Source organism: Protopterus annectens, chromosome 1.part1 (genome assembly GCF_019279795.1).
Source record: "Protopterus annectens isolate FY-2018-M chromosome 1.part1, PAN1.0, whole genome shotgun sequence".
NCBI classification, from domain to species: Eukaryota; Metazoa; Chordata; order Ceratodontiformes; family Protopteridae; genus Protopterus; species Protopterus annectens.
In genome coordinates, this window is record NC_056726.1 from 1,554,458,169 (window position 1) to 1,554,476,874 (window position 18,706).

Consider the following 18,706-nt stretch of genomic DNA (forward strand, 5'->3'; position numbering starts at 1 on the left):
TACACTTCCAGGATATAATATTCACTGGTTAGACCGTACTATCCTAGTACTACTGATAATGAGATACTACCCCCAGGATATAATATTCACCGGTTAGACCGTACTAACCTAGTACTACTGATAATGAGATACTACCTCGAGGATATAATATTCACCGGTTAGACCATACTAACCTAGTACTACTGATAATGAGATACTACCTCCAGGATATAATATTCACCAGTTAGACCTTACTAACTTAGTACTACTGATAATGAGATACTACCTCCAGGATACAATATTCACCGGTTAGACCGTACTAACCTAGTACTACTGATAATGAGATACTACCTCCAGGATATAATATTCACCGGTTAGACCATACTAACCTAGTACTACTGATAATGAGATACTACGTCCAGGATACAATATTCACCGGTTAGACCGTACTAACCTAGTACTACTGATAATGAGATACTACCTCCAGGATATAATATTCACTGGTTAGACCTTACTAACCTAGTACTACTGATAATGAGATACTATTCCCAGGATATAATATTCACTGGTTATACTGTACTAACCTAGTACTACTGATAATGAGATACAACCTCCAGGATATAATATTCACCGGTTAGACTGTACTAACCTAGTACTACTGATAATGAGATACTACCTCCAGGATATAATATTCACTGGTTAGACCGTACTAACCTAGTACTACTGATAATGAGATACTACCCCCAGGATATAATATTCACTGGTTATACCGTACTAAACTAGTACTACTGATAATGAGATACTACCTCCAGGATATAATATTCACCGGTTAAACCGTACTAACCTAGTACTACTGATAATGAGATACTACCTCCAGGATATAATATTCACTGGTTAGACCGTACTAACCTAGTACTACTGATAATGAGATACCACCTCCAGGATATAATATTCACCGGTTAGACCGTACTAACCTAGTACTACTAATAATGAGATACTACCTCCAGGATACAATATTCACCGGTTAGACCGCATCTAACCTAGTACTACTGACAATGAGATACTACCTCCAGGATATAATATTCACCGGTTAGACTGTACTAACCTAGTACTACTGACAATGAGATACTACCTCCAGGAGATAATATTCACCGGTTAGACCGTACTAATCTAGTACTACTGATAATGAGATACTACCTCCAGGATATAATATTCACCGGTTAGACTGTACTAAGCTAGTACTACTGATAATGAGATACTACCTCCAGGATATAATATTCACCGGTTAGACTGTACTAATCTAGTACTACTGATAATGAGATACTACCTCCAGGATATAATATTCACCGGTTAGACCGTACTAACCTAGTACTACTGATAATGAGATACTACCCCCAGGATATAATATTCACCGGTTAGACCGTACTAACCTAGTACTACTGATAATGAGATACTACCTCCAGGTTATAATATTCATCGGTTAGGCCGTACTAACCTAGTACTACTGATAATGAGATACTACCTCCAGGATACAGTGTTCACCGGTTAGACCATACTAACCTAGTACTACTGATAATGAGATACTACCTCCAGGATGTAATATTTACCGGTTAGACCATACTAACCTAGTACTACTGATAATGAGATACTAACTCCAGGAAATAATATTAACCGGTTAGACCGTACTAACCTAGTAATACTGATAATGAGATACTACCTCCAGGATATAATATTCACCGGTTAGACCGTACTAACCTAGTACTACTGATAATGAAATACTACCTCCAGGCTATAATATTCACTGGTTAGACCGTACTAACCTAGTACTACTGACAATGAGATACTACCTCCAGGATATAATATTCACCGGTTAGACCATACTAACCTAGTACTACTGATAATGAGATACTACCTCCAGGGTATAATATTCACCAGTTAGACTGCACTAACCTAGTACTACTGATAATGAGATACTACCTCCAGGATATAATATTCACTGGTTAGACTGTTCTAACCTAGTACTACTGATAATGAGATACTACCTCCAGGATATAATATTCACCGGTTAGACCGTACTAACCTAGTACCACTGATAATGAGATACTACCTCTAGGATATAATATTCACCGGTTAGACTGTACTAACCTAGTACTACTGATAATGAGATACTACTTCCAGGATATAATATTCACTGGTTAGACCGTACTATCCTAGTACTACTGATAATGAGATACTACCCCCAGGATATAATATTCACCGGTTAGACCGTACTAACCTAGTACTACTGATAATGAGATACTACCTCGAGGATATAATATTCACCGGTTAGACCATACTAACCTAGTACTACTGATAATGAGATACTACCTCCAGGATATAATATTCACCAGTTAGACCTTACTAACTTAGTACTAAGGATAATGAGATACTACCTCCAGGATACAATATTCACCGGTTAGACCGTACTAACCTAGTACTACTGATAATGAGATACTACCTCCAGGATATAATATTCACCGGTTAGACCATACTAACCTAGTACTACTGATAATGAGATACTACGTCCAGGATACAATATTCACCGGTTAGACCGTACTAACCTAGTACTACTGATAATGAGATACTACCTCCAGGATATAATATTCACTGGTTAGACCTTACTAACCTAGTACTACTGATAATGAGATACTATTCCCAGGATATAATATTCACTGGTTATACTGTACTAACCTAGTACTACTGATAATGAGATACAACCTCCAGGATATAATATTCACCGGTTAGACTGTACTAACCTAGTACTACTGATAATGAGATACTACCTCCAGGATATAATATTCACTGGTTAGACCGTACTAACCTAGTACAACTGATAATGAGATACTACCCCCAGGATATAATATTCACTGGTTATACCGTACTAAACTAGTACTACTGATAATGAGATACTACCTCCAGGATATAATATTCACCGGTTAAACCGTACTAACCTAGTACTACTGATAATGAGATACTACCTCCAGGATATAATATTCACTGGTTAGACCGTACTAACCTAGTACTACTGATAATGAGATACCACCTCCAGGATATAATATTCACCGGTTAGACCGTACTAACCTAGTACTACTGATAATGAGATACTACCTCCAGGATACAATATTCACCGGTTAGACCGTACTAACCTAGTACTACTGACAATGAGATACTACCTCCAGGATATAATATTCACCGGTTAGACTGTACTAACCTAGTACTACTGACAATGAGATACTACCTCCAGGAGATAATATTCACCGGTTAGACCGTACTAACCTAGTACTACTGATAATGAGATACTACCTCCAGGATATAATATTCACCGGTTAGACTGTACTAAGCTAGTACTACTGATAATGAGATACTACCTCCAGGATATAATATTCACCGGTTAGACTGTACTAATCTAGTACTACTGATAATGAGATACTACCTCCAGGATATAATATTCACCGGTTAGACCGTACTAACCTAGTACTACTGATAATGAGATACTACCCCCAGGATATAATATTCACCGGTTAGACCGTACTAACCTAGTACTACTGATAATGAGATACTACATCCAGGTTATAATATTCATCGGTTAGACCGTACTAACCTAGTACTACTGATAATGAGATACTACCTCCAGGATACAGTGTTCACCGGTTAGACCATACTAACCTACTACTACTGATAATGAGATACTACCTCCAGGATATAATACTTACCGGTTAGACCATACTAACCTAGTACTACTGATAATGAGATACTAACTCCAGGATATAATATTAACCGGTTAAACCGTACTAACCTAGTAATACTGATAATGAGATACTACCTCCAGGATATAATATTCACCGGTTAGACCGTACTAACCTAGTACTACTGATAATGAGATACTACCTCCAGGCTATAATATTCACTGGTTAGACCGTACTAACCTAGTACTACTGACAATGAGATACTACCTCCAGGATATAATATTCACCGGTTAGACCACACTAACCTAGTACTACTGATAATGAGATACTACCTCCAGGATATAATATTCACCGGTTAGACCATACTAACCTAGTACTACTGATAATGAGATACTACCTCCAGGATATAATATTCACCGGTTAGACTGTACTAACCTAGTACTACTGATAATGAGATACTACCTCCAGGATATAATATTCACCGGTTAGACCGTACTAACCTAGTACTACTGATAATGAGATACTACCTCCAGGATATAATATTCACCGGTTAGACCGTACTAACCTAGTACTACTGATAATGAGATACTACCTCTAGGGTATAATATTCACTGGTTAGACCGTACTAACATAGTACTACTGATAATGAGATACTACCTCCAGGATATAATATTCACTGGTTACACTGTACTAACCTAGTACGACTGATAATGAGATACTACCTCTAGGATATAATATTCACCGGTTAGACCGTACTAACCTAGTACTACTGATAATGAGATACTACCTCCAGGATATAATATTCACCGGTTAGACCGTACTAACCTAGTACTACTGATAATGAGATACTACCTCCAGGATATAATATTCACCGGTTAGACTTTACTAACCTAGTACTACTGATAATGAGATACTACCTCCAGGATATAATATTCATCGGTTAGACCGTACTAACCTAGTACGACTGATAATGAGATACTACCTCCAGGATATAATATTCACCGGTTAGACCGTACTAACCTAGCACTACTGATAATGAGATACTACCTCCAGGGTATAATATTCACCGGTTACACTGTACTAATCTAGTACTACTGATAATGAGATACTACCTCTAGGGTATAATATTCACCGCTTAGACCGCACTACAAGGAAAGGAGGTGGGATAGTAGTCTTATACAAAAATACTCTAACTGTTACTAGAGACACCATTCACCCACCCCAATTCAATAATGCAGAACTCCTCATAACCAAACTTCAGATTAACCATAACAAATGCTTGAACATCATCTGTGCATATATTCTGCCAGGCAACAGCTTAAATACTCTGGAGGATATCCTTCACTGTTATCCACTACCTATCCCCAAGAAACCATAGTTCTTGTTGACTTCAATACCAACTGGCACCCCTGCTCCTCCGAGCCCCCCCCACCCCTATAAACTTATCTGGGTTTAAACAAACCATAACCTCTCCCACCAGGATAAACAAACCAACCAACCGGGAAAGTATCCTAGACTGGATCCTAGTTAATAACCAACCCCAACTGTACACAGCTGGCACTCTCCCTAATGACCTTAGTGACCATCTTCTAACCTATATCATAAAACATAAGGCAGGAAACCCCCCACCAGACCAAATATAAAACAATTAGGAACAGAAAAACTTTGACGCTGCTATGTTCCTAAACGAACTAAAAGCAGTTGACCGGTCAATACTAAAAAATCTACCAGTAGAAGAGGCTATAACTCACTTTAACACTAAATTCCTAAGCATCCTTGATGCTCATGTTCCAGCACGTACAATAAAATGTAGATCAAGCACAGCACCGTGGCTCACAAAAGATACCAAATCTAAAATCAAAACAAGAAACAGGGCTTGGGCCAGTTGGAAGTCAACCATAGCCCCACTTGACCATTTAAAATATTGTCAACTCAGGAATGATACAAAAAAAATCTATTTTACTAGATAAAAAAAGTGTTTACCATAACCTCCTACAAAAACACCAAAACCACCCTCAAAAGTTCTGGGCAGGCCTAAATCAACTTCTACATCCAGGTCATTCTACCACCCCAACCCCAGCTAACCACACCAATAGCTCCCCTGAGACCATAGCTGCTGCTTATAATAACTTTTTCACTGAAATAATACTATCCCTGCCATAGGTTCATACTAAGCTAACTGCTCTTGCGAGCCATTTTAAGCCTGGCCAATTATCCCTTGTGAGACTCAAATCCTGCACCTTGTGTTTGTAAGGTAAACACCTTAACCATTAGGCCATTATCAAGCTAGCGATCAGCTAACCTCCACAAACTTAAACCACACCCCAAAACTACCCACTAATCACCCCCAATTTAGCTTCCAACTGATATCCATTAATTTTATCAAAACACTTCTAAAAAAACTAAAACCTACCACCCTCACTGCTGACCTCCTCCCTGCAGAGTACCTACAAATAGCAGCAGATGCCATTGCATATCCCATATCTATCCTAATCAACAGAACCTTATCCAAAAGAGCTATTCCCTCCCTCTGGAAAATATCCCATGTCTTCCCACTCCACAAAGGTGGATGTTCTACTGACATATCCAACTATAGACCCATTGCCATTCTTTCCTCATTAGCCAAAATAATGGAGAAATGTGTACACAAGCAACTAATGTAGTACCTTATACAGAATAAATTACTATCCAACTCCCAGCATGGCTTCAGGCCACACCATAGCACCACCTCGACCCTCCTCTCCTTTACTAACACCATAAACCAAAGCAGGAATAACAATAGGCTATTCTCCACTCTCTTTCTTGACCTATCAAAAACCTTCGACATGGTCAACCATGAACTTCTCATTCTCTCTCTCAAGTCTATTTCCCTCAATATGCATGCAATCCAGTGGTTCCAGTCCTACCTGTCTGGTAGACAACAAGCTGTATTATGGCAGGGCAAACTCTCCAGCCAGCTACCTCTCACATTTGGTGTCCCTCAAGGCTCCATACTAGGTCCACTACTCTTCTCTATTTTTATCAACAACCTTCACACTGCTATCCCTAAAGCCACCTGTATTCAATATGCAGATGATTCCACTCTGATCTGTTAAGCCACCTCCCCATCTGAACTGCAAATCCTAACCCAAAATACATTCAACACTATTGAGAAATGGCTCACCAACCAATGCCTACTGCTGAACCCCAAAAAAACTAAACTTCTTCTCTTCACCCCCACTAGTAGATCAGCCACACTTTCATTCTCTGTCATGTCTAACAATGGTACCACTATCTCCCCAGATCAACACACTAAGCTCCTAGGGGTTATCATAGACAACAATCTTAAATTTGACCTACAGGTCAACAAAACCATACAGACCATAAATAAGAAGCTTGGATCACTGTATAGAAACAAAACATTTTTAACCCCACTGGCTAGGACTGCAATCGCCCGGTCATACCTACTCGCTACTCTTTTATATGCCTCTCCAGTACTCTCAAACCTCAACAAATCCGAACTAGGTAAGCTCTCCCATAGCTACAACCATATTGCCAGATTCACCACTAGCTCCACTTATAGAACCCACCATTGCCAGAACCTGACACAACTAGAGTGGCTAGAACTGCCCAGCTTAATTCAATTTAATCAACTCTTAATAGCATACAACATTTTGTATCACCCTGAGGATACTCCCTCACTTGTAAATATCATTAAGCCATACAGCAACTTAAGATTCCTATGATCAGCCAACAAACTACTGGTCCAAACCCACAAAGCTAATAATGCTGCTGGTGAGTCCCTGTTTGTCAACTTTGCTGGCAAAACCTGGAATTCGTTGCCAAGTAATATAACCCTACAATCATCCATAAGTCTCTTTAAAAAAAAATTAAATGGTATTTCAAAGAGAACTGGCTTTGCCCGTGTACCAACCCTGAGTAAGTTATAAACTGAAAACATAATCTCTATATACCGCAACATGTAACCACTTCACCAAGCTATGCAACCAATATGACGTCTCTTGCATTTTAAAAGTGTCTGACCGAGTGAACTCTGAGTCCTAGTTAGGGAACACCACTAGCCATTGTACATAATCACTTGTTTTATACTTTGATTTATACTTTCTAATGTTGTTTAAATGTGTCTGACAGAGTGAATTGTGAGTCCCAGTTAGGGAACACCATTAACCATTGTACATAGTCACTTGTTTTATACTTTCTAATGTTGTTTAAATGTGTCTGACTGAGTGAATTGTGAGTCCCAGTTAGGAAACACCACTAACCATTGTACATAGTCACTTGTTTTATACTTGTTTTATACTTTCTAATGTTGTTTAAATGTGTCTGACAGAGTGAATTGTGAGTCCCAGTTAGGGAACACCACTAGCCATTGTACATAATCACTTGTTTTATACTTTGATTTATACTTTCTAATGTTGTTTAAATGTGTCTGACTGAGTGAATTGTGAGTCCCAGTTAGGGAACACCACTAACCATTGTACATAGTCACTTGTTTTATACTTTGATTTATACTTTCTAATGTTGTTTAAATGTGTCTGACTGAGTGAATTGTGAGTCCCAGTTAGGGAACACCACTAGCCATTGTACATAGTCACTTGTTTTATACTTTGATTTATACTTTCTAATGTTGTTTAAATGTGTCTGACTGAGTGAATTGTGAGTCCCAGTTAGGAAACACTACTAACCATTTTACAAAGTCACTTGTTTTATACTTGTTTTATACTTTCTAATGTTGTTTAAATGTGTCTGACTGAGTGAATTGTGAGTCCCAGTTAGGGAACACCACTAACCATTGTACATAGTTACTTGTTTTATACTTTGATTTATACTTTCTAATGTTGTTTAAATGTGTCTGGCTGAGTGAATTGTGAGTCCCAGTTAGGGAACACCACTAACCATTGTACATAGTCACCTGTTTTATACTTGTTTTATACTTTCTGTTATCTATGTAAGTCTGTCAATTTGGAGCTTTTATCCCCGGGCCTCTGCTGAAAATGGTATATATCCAGTCTGACTATCCCGGTAAACAAATGTAAAATAAATAAATAAAATAAATAAATTAGAAAAATTCCATTTATAGATAATTGTACAACACTCAGTGTAGTGTTGAACAAGAGAGACTGGTGTTCTGTCCCAAAGAGCGTTCAATGCTCTCCACAGCATTAGCTGATGGGATAGGCACTGGCATCCTTCTGACCCTCGAAAGGATAGAGCAAGTTATTTAAAAATGTATTTTTGGATGGAGGTTCTCATGCTAAACAAGTTACAAACTGAGGTAAGGCAGAGTGGCATTGTTTCCTGTGATAACATACAGAGATGATAAATTTTAAAAATGATAAATCTAACATCTGATGTATGAACAAGGGCAACTATGATCTGGGATAAAGAAGCTGTTTGTTAGGTAACTCAAATCTACTTTATTTACTCAAACACCAGCTGGTTTATTTTCACATGCTCATTGCCAGTTGCTCAGGCAATTCTATACTTATAATTGGCAGTAAACGGGCTGAAAAAAAAGATTTTTTTTTAGGTTCATAGGTAGGTACTAGGCTATCTGCCCAAGGGCATTTTTAAGCCTAGCCAGAGAGTGTCAGCTTTCGCTGCCCCATTGATTAATTAACTGAGCCTCTGTCAAGCAGAGCCAATGAAGTGATCCCAGGGGTGTATTTTCTGTTACCCAGCCACTCGTCAAGGCTTCTCTTGAAGAGTGTTAGTGAGGGGCTCTGCCTAATGTAGTTAGGAATTTTGTTCCAAAGCATGGGGAGTCTCTGTGACAGGAATCTATCCCTCCAGCATGTTCTATTTATTGTTGTGGCAAGGTTTAGCTCACTAGAGCATGTGGCTCGCAGTGACTTGGATTTCTTTAGATGGAGCATGTCCATCAATTCTGAGTTGGACATGGCTTTGTAAGTCAGGCAGAGATCACCTCTGAGTAAGCAATATGCCACTGAGTACAGCTGGAGTTTTTTCAGTCAGGCTGCATAGGACATATGTTTGAGGCCAGTAATCCTCTTGGTGAGGTGCTTTTGCGGTTTTTCCAGCTATTGGAAGTGTCTTGTGAGGTACATCCCAAATGGGGCATTGTACTCTATGATGGGTCTGATGAGGGATGAGTAGAGGGGCACTATAACCTCTTTATTTCTGGATGTGAACCCCTTAGTAATGAGATGGGCCACATAGAAGGATTTCCTAACTACTTTGGCAATATGATTGTCAAAGGAGGGATTACTATCTACCTGGGTCCCCAGATCTCTTATTACCTCTTCTGTATTAAGGGGGCTGCTGCCTATGTGGTGATTCGTGGGTGTTTTGTTTTTCCAAAATGGGATGACTGGGCATTTTTTGGCATTTAGCTTGAGGCCATGACTTTGACTCCAGGTGTCTGTCTCAGTATGGCCTTTTTGAAGGATGTCCGTGTCAGCCAGAGAGTCAGTTATGGCTCCCAGTTTGCAGTCATCGGCGAACTTGGTTAACCATAGTCCTCTTGTGTTTGCCTGTACTTCTGAGAAACATATGCCGAACAGTAGGGGTCCCAGAACTGAGCCTTGCGGGACACCGCTTGTGACTGGTTTAGAGTTGGCCCTGGAGCCCGCTATTCTTACCGTGTGAGTTCTGTCTGTAAACCTTTTGGCAACCCATCTTGTAATGTAGAGGTTTATGTTCAGGCTGGTGAGTTTTTCTATAATACCCAAGTGAGGAATGGTGTTGAACGCCTTGGTGAGATCAAGGTAGGCTGTGTGAACCACCTTTCCCTCAACTATGGCCTTGGTGACTGTCTCAAAGAAGTCAACCAGGTTTAGTAGGCATGATCTGCCCTTAACAAAGCCGAACTGGGTCAGGTCAAGTGTTTGGACGTTCCCAATGTCTTTGTTAATGAGTTCCATGATGATGCTCTCCATAGCCTTGCAGACCAGGCTAGTCAGGCTTATGGAGCGATAGTTACCAGGGTCAGTTGTGGCCCCTCCTTTGTGGAGCAAAATAACCGTTGCTGTGTACCATTCTATGGGCACATAGCCTGTGGAGAGGCTGAGGTTGAACAGCATGTTTAAGCGGGGGCTTAGTTTGTTCTGTAGTTCATGCAAGATGCAGCCTGGGACACCATCTGGCCCCACTGATGCTGTGTTTTTGGCTTTTGAAAGGGCTGTTTTCACCTGTGCTTCTGTGATTTCCGGGACACTACACTTTTCCGGTATTGTTGTGGGCCCTTTTGAAGGTGAGAGGGAGGTGAAGTTTGCACTGAATCTATCTGCGAGGATGTTGGCAATATCAGTAGGTCCAGTATATTTTGTGCTATTTTGCACTAACTCAGAGCATATCTGCAGGTTGCCACTTAGATTCTTGAAAAAGCTAAAGAAGGCTTTGTGGTTATCTTTCAAATCCTTGGCTATTTTTCTTTCGAAGTTAGCCTTGGATTATTTTATGAGAGACCTTAGTCTTACTGATACTGGTCAGGGATATATTTCCTTCTTGGGATTAGCTTTTTTCTGAACTAGTTTCCTCCTTCTGTTGTATAACCTGTTTATGGCAGGGGTCCACCAGACTGGTTTCCTTCTCTTAGGGGAGTGAGTCTTGGTCTTGCTAGGGATGGCATGATCCATGCATCCATGTAGGTGCTCATAGAGTGCAACTGTAAAGGATTCTGCATCTTGGGCAGTGTTATCTTTTAGCGTGGGGGCTGTGAAACTTACCACCTCTGCCTTAAGTAAGGTGAAGTTTGCTTTAGAAAAGTTTTTCACTGTGGTTTCCTTGGTTGGGGGTGGTGGTGTTGTGTGGACATCCAGGTTAATTAGTTTATGGTCTGATCTAACCAGTGATGGGTTTACCTCTGGTACAGAACACCTGTTGCCCATGTGGTGATGACCAGGTCCAATATGTTGTGGCCTCTGGTAGGGGAGTTTACCAGCTGATCCAGGGCATTTGAGTTGATAAATTCCAGGAAGCGCTGAGCCTGGGAGTTTGTACTCAAGTAGTTTTTCCAGTTAATGGTAGGGTAATTGAAATCATCCAATATCAGGTTATTCGGTAAGACCTTCATGGTTTCCAGTGTCTCCAGAAAGGCGAAGTGGTGGTCCTGGGTCATGGAGGGTGATCTGTAGCAGGCCACAATTTGCACTGCAGATTTGCCCGATGTTAGTTGCACATGGATGATCTCAGAGGTATCATGTTGCACCACTAACCTGGAGGTGTGAGTATCCTTGATGAATATGGATACACCCCCTTCTTTTGTGTTTCGGTCCGTGTTCTGTGGCGGAAATGTGTGGTATGAGTTGTAGCCCAGTAGTACTGGAGTGCTCTCTGGAGCCTTGAACCAGGTTTCAGTTACTGCACAGATGTCAACATTCTCCATACTTAGGAGTGCTTTGAGCGCATGCATTTTGAGATTTAAACTCCTGACGTTGAGTAGCATAACCCTCATTTTTTTACTTGTGCTGTTTACGGTGGTGGGTTTGAATTTTGAGCCTTGCCTAAAAAAGACACTATGGGGGCAGCAAGAGCCTTGGCCAGTATTCAAAAGCCAAGGGGTGACAGGTGCAAGCTGTCTCTTGTGAAGCCACGCAGCTTGTCGAACATGTCATCCCAGGCTGACAGACACTGGATCCCCTTTGAATGACACCAGAAGCTTAGCCAATTGTTGAAATTGATCATTTTTTCTTTATACTGAGGTATCATTCTTGGTGAGGGCAGGATGCTACTCAGGGTCAGGATCATACCGGCCTGGGCTATATGATAAGAGAGCTCTTCCATGTCTCTTTTCCTCTAGTCCAGGGAGGTACATTTCAGGTCATTCACACCAACATGAGAAATGACAGAGTCATATTTGTACTTGTTCTGGAGTGACCTGAGTGCTTGTTTTATGTGGCGGATTCTGGCTCCCGATAGGCAGCTAACAGTAACCTTCTCCTTGTCCAGCCTAGTGAGTGGTTCATAGGTTCATAGGTTCATACTAGGCTATCTGCCCTAGGGCATTTATAAGCCTAGTCAGAATGTGTTTGGCTTTCGCCACCCATTTTAAATTAATTTTGCTATGCCCTTTTTTTGAGGTTAGTATACTGTGCCTCTGTCTAACAGTGACACAGAAGTCATACCCGGGGTAAACCTACGATCTCCCATCCACTCATCAAGATTCCTCTTGAAGAGAGTCAATGAGGGACTCTGCCTAACCTGGACTTGGATTTTATTCCAGAGTGAAGGGAGCCTCTGGGTTATGAATCTGTCCCTCCAGCATGTCCTATTTATTTCAGTGCTGAGGTTCAAGTCTCTCGGCGTGTAGCTCAATAGGATTTGGATTTTCTGAGGTGCAGCATGTCCATTAATTCCGGGTTGGACATGGCTTTATACGTCAGGCACAGATCGCCTCTGAACAGGCGGTATGCCACTGAGTAGAGCTGGAGTTTCTTTAACCGGGCAGCATATGGCATCTGTTTGAGCCCTTTGATCCTCTTGGTGAGGTACTTTTTCGGTCTTTCCAGTTGCTGCAGGTGTCTGGTAAGGTACATCCCAAAAGGGGCATTGTACTCAATTATGGGCCTGATGAGGGATGAGTAAAGAGGCACGATGACCTCTCCTGATCTAGATGTGAATCCCTTCATGATTAGGTGGGCTATATAAAATGTTTTTCTAACCACTTTGGCCACGTGGTTGTCAAATGAGAGATTGCTATCAACTTGGGTCCCCAGGTCCCTAATTACTTCTTCTGTACTTAATGGATTACCACCTATGTGGTAATTTGTGGGCACTTTGGTTTTGCCAAAGGGGATGACTATACACTTTTTGGCGTTTAGCTTGAGGCCATGGCTCTGGCACCAGTTGTCTGTTTCTATGAGGCCCTTTTGGAGGATGCTTGTGTCAGCTGGAGAGTCGATTATGGCGCCCAGTTTGCAGTCATCTGCGAACTTGGTCAGCCACAGTCCTTCCATGTTGGCCTGTACCTCCGAGAAATATATACTGAACAAGAGAGGTCCCAGGACTGAGCCTTGTGGGACGCCACTTGTAACTGGTTTGGAGTCTGACATGGCTCCAGCAATTCTAACCATGTGGGTTCTGTCCTTGAGCCAGTTTGCAACCCATCTAGTGACATAGGGTTTATATTTAAGCTGGTGAGCTTATCTATAATGCCCGAGTGGGGTATTGTATCAAAGGCTTTTGCGAGGTCCAGGTAGGCTGTGTGGACCACCTTCCCCTCGTCAATGGCCTTGGTGACTGTTTCAAAGAAATCAACCAGGTTTAAGAGGCAGGATCTGCCCTTAACAAAGCCGAACTGGGTAGGATCCAGTGTCTGTAGGTCCCCAATATCTTTATTTATGAGTTCCATGATTATCCTTTCCATAGCTTTGCAGACCAAGCTAGTCAGGCTTATGGGGCGATAGTTTCCAGGATCCGTTGAGGCACCACCTTTGTGGAGAGGGACCACAGTTGCTGTACGCCACTCTTTGGGTACATATCCTGTAGTAAGGCTGAGATTGAACAGTAGTTTTATGTTTGGGTTTAGCTCTTCTTGGAGTTCATGTAGGACGCAGCCCGGGACACCGTCTGGTCCCATTGATGCTGTGTTTTTTGCTTTGGAGAGGGCAGCTCTTACCTGAGCATCTGAGATGTCAGGGGGGCAGCACTCTGCTGGAATAGATATTTGCCCTTTTGGTGGGGAGGGGGGAAGCAGTTTGCGCTGAACCTGTCAGCTAGGATGTTGGCAATGTCTGTGGGTTTGGTGTATTTTTTGTCATTTTGGACTAATTCTGAGCATATCTGGGAATTACCACCCAGGTTCCTAACATAACTAAAGAAAGCCTTGTGATTATCCTTTGTGTCCTGTGCAATATTTCTCTCGAAGCTGGCCTTAGACGATTTTATGAGTGCCCGTAGTTTTTTGCTAATACTGATCAGAGATGCCTTCCCTTTTTGGAATTTTGCTCTATCATTTAGTAGCTTCCTCCTTCTATTGTATAGCTTGTTTATGGCTGGGATCCACCAGACAGGACGTCTGCCTTTGGAGGATTGGGTCTTGGTTTTATTTGGGATCGCATGATCCATGCATTCCTGAAGGTGTTCATAGAATGCGTTTATAAAGGATTCTGCGGTCTGGACCGTATTTTCCACAGACCCGGGGGCTTGGAAGGATTCCACCTCAGTTTTGAGGAGTGTGAAATTTGCTTTAGAGAAGTTTTTCACTATGGTTTTCTGGGCAGGGGGTGGTGTCGGGATGTGAACATCCAGTGAGATTAGTTTATGGTCTGATCTTACCAGTGAGGGATACACTTCTGGTCTGGAGCATAGAGTCCCCATGTTGGTGATGATCAGGTCCAGTATGTTTTCCCCTCTTATGGGAGTGGTAACAAGTTGTTCCATAGCATTTGAGTTTATAAATTATAGGAACCTTTGGGCTAGGGTGTTGGAGCTAGAGTAATGCTCCCAGTCTATGTTTGGGTAGTTGAAGTCGCCCAATATAATGGTGTTTGGAGAGACCTTCATATTTTCCAGTGTTCTCATGAAGGCCAAGTGGGGTTCCAGGGTTAGGGAGGGTGGTCTGTAGCAGGCTATAAACTGGAAGGCAGTTTTACCCACTGTTAGTTGCACATGGATAGTCTTTGATGCTTCGTGCTGTGCCACCAACCTGGAGGTGTGGGTATCTTTGACGAATATTGATACTCCCCCTCCTTTTGTGGGTCGTTCCAAGTTTTGGGGCCGAAAAGCATGGTATGAGGTATAACCTGGTAGTGCTGGGGTGCTCTCGGGAGCCTTGAACCAGGTTTCTGTTACTGCACAGATATCGATTTTCTCCATGCTAAGGAGAGTTTCGAGTGCGTGCATCTTGAGGTTTAGACTTCTGGCGTTGAGTAGCATTACTCTTAGTTTCTTATCCCTTGTGATACCTATGGAGGTGGGTTTGTCTTTTGAGCCTTGCCTAAAAAAGGCACTATGGGGTAGCAAGAGCCTTTGCCAATATCCGAAAGCCCAGGGTGACAGGTGCAGGCCGTCCCTAGCGAAGCATCGTGGCTTGTCGAGCATGTCATCCCAGGCTGACAGGCATTGGATCCCCTTTGAATGACACCAATAATTAAGCCAATTTTTGAAATTGATCATCTTGTCTTCATATTGTGGCATCATTCTTGGTGAGGGTAAGATGCTACTCAAGGTCAGGGTCATACCGGCCTGGGCCACATGCTCAGAGAGATCCTCTATGTCTCTTTTCATGTAGTCCAGGGAGGTACGTCTCAGGTCATTCACACCAGCATGGACAATGACTGAGTCATATTTGTACTTGCCTTGGAGTGACCTGAGTGCTTGTGTTATGTGGCGGATCCTAGCACCCGACAGGCAGCTCACCGTGACCTTCTCCTTGTTCAGCCTGGTGAGCGGGACGTCAGTGTGCCTGATGATAGAGTCACCTATTACAAGTGTATCAGGTGTGTTGTTTAGCCTTAAGGGCTGTGACTGTTTGGCACACTGGCTTTGTGAGATATGTGTTGCACGTGTTTTGTTTTGGGGTAGCGGTTGCTTGGGTGTCTGCTTTGGAGGTCTCTGCTGCTTAGGCAGATTTTTATTTAGAGCCTCCGAGTATGTTTTTGTGTGTTTATGTGTTTGGTCTGCTGTCGTGGTAGGTCTATGTGAGACTGGAATTGTACTGAGTGTGGTTTCCTTCTCCTCCTGACTGGTTACGCCAGTACTGAGTTGAGAGAGCTTAGCTTAGCTTGGGGTGTCAGTGTGCCTGACTATTGAGTCACCTATTACTAGTGTGTTAGGTATGCTATTTTGCCTTAAGGGCTGTGATTGTGCGGCACATTGATTTTGTGTTTTATGTGTTGTCTGGTTTGTGACGGGAGGTGCAGGTTTTGTGGGTGTCTGATGCTTTTGAAGGTTGTTATTTAGAGCCTCCGAGTATGATTTTGTGTATTTATGTGTATTTTTTGCCAGTGCTGGTTTAGTAGGTCTATGTGAGGCTAGAGGTGTGGTGCAAGTGTTAACCTTCTCCTCATGACTGTCTGTTCCAGTCTTGGTTGGAGAGACCTTAGCCTCCAGTTTGGCTGTATAATTGCATGTCTCGCATATGTTAGTGTTTTGTGGTAGGAGGAGAGGGCTGTCTGTGTACATGAGGCAGTTGTAACATTGCCTCAGGATACCCAGATTCACCAGCTGGACTGGAGAGTATACCTGAAGTTTCTGTGTTTTACAAGAAGACAAGCAGTCTCAATGTGAGGACAAACCTCATACCCCTGATATATAACTATATACCACCTCTAAGGTTGCATAAACTCAGAGAAACAATCTGAGTATTCAAGCACCACTCATTGAAATACACCAAGTATTCGGCTTTGAGCAGATCAAATGCCAAGTAAGTGAAAGACAGCCACTAACACTTTACCATGAGTCTAATCAGACTGATTAAGATACTGCTTTTTTGATTATAACTGCACTATCCAGATGGTTGTCAGAATGTTCAGTAAACAGTACAAACACTGGCTGGATTAGCAGTCTCCATGACATATTTAGTCAAGAATGTTTTTTAAAAGACAGAAGCTGCTGTTAAAAAAGGGGATAATTTGTAGGGCATATAACATATCGCACAATAACTATAGGAATCAATCAGAGGATGTCAGAAAAGATTGGGAAGAAAGATTGGAAAAGCAATTCACCAGGAAACAATGGGAGGAGATTGTATGACTCCTAACTAAGCAACAATGTCTAGAAGGTTTAGGATTTTTACTTGGAAGTGTCTGCACAGTTTTTTTTAATACCCCAAGCAGACTCCAAAGAATTGTTTTCTCAGATAGATGTCAAATGTTGGGAGTGTGGTGGGGAAGAAAAAGATAACTGTGCGCATCTGTTTTGGGAGTATAATGAGTTGGCAGACTTTAAAAATTCCCTACAGAGTACTGTTGGGTGAGCAAATATGTATAACTAAGGAAATGATTTTTTGAGCTGGGATGCAGGATCTGAATTGCTTAGACATAGTAAAGCCTTGTTAAGTTTAATTCTGGTGGCTGCCAAAAATGCAATTACTAAAAATGGAAATCAAGTCTAAACCAACTATATCTGAAACTGTAAATAATTAACCTGAGTAGACTGTTTCCCAAAAGGCACTATAATGCACTTCTTGGCATCTCTCCATTAAGTGGTTTTGGCACTAGTCATTTGTCTGTGTTAGACCCTCTTATAGGATGTTACAATCCATGGGGGGAATCTATGATAGCTCTCAACCTGCAGTCATCTGCAAACTTGGTGAGACAGAGGCCCTTGACATTAGCCTTGACCTCTGAGAAGTAAATGCCAAACAGGAGCAAGCCCAGCACTGAGCCATGAGGTATTCCACTGGTGAATGTTTGCTGGTGGAGGTGGTCTCAGCAGTCCTGACTTATTGGGTCATATCCGTGAGACAGCTGGCAATCCAGCAAGTTATGTAGGGATTTATGCCTAGTTCAGTGAGTTTGTCAGCAATACCTGAGTGGGGTATTGCATTGAATGCCTTAGTTTAGGTCGGTGATATGCACCATTTTCCCCTCATCCATTTTCTTGGTGACTCTCTCAAAGAAGTCTACCAGATTAAGTTGGCATGGCCTTCCTTTGATCAGACCAAATTGGGATGGTTCCAGTGTCTATAGATTACCAATGTTTTTGTTGATCATTTCCATGATAATTTGTCCCAGGGATTTGTATATTAGAATAGTCAGACTAATGGGTCTGTAGTTGCCAGTGTTGGCTGATGGTCCACCCTTGTGAAGAGGGATAACCGTTGCAGTCCTCCATTCATGTGGTACATAACCTGTTTTGAGGCTATAGTTAAAAACTGATTCAAGTGTTTGCGATAGATCATGTTTCGAGCTATTTAGGAGGCAACCCAGCATATTGTCTGGGCCCCTTCAGCTTGCATTTTTGGCCTTTGTGAGTGTTGCCATGACCTGCTTTCTCCTACTAGTTGAGGGGTTTATGCTGGTAGGGATTTCATGAAGGGAGGCAGGGAGAGATTGGGGGAGAGAGCTGAATTTGTCAGCCAGTAGATTCGCTATGTC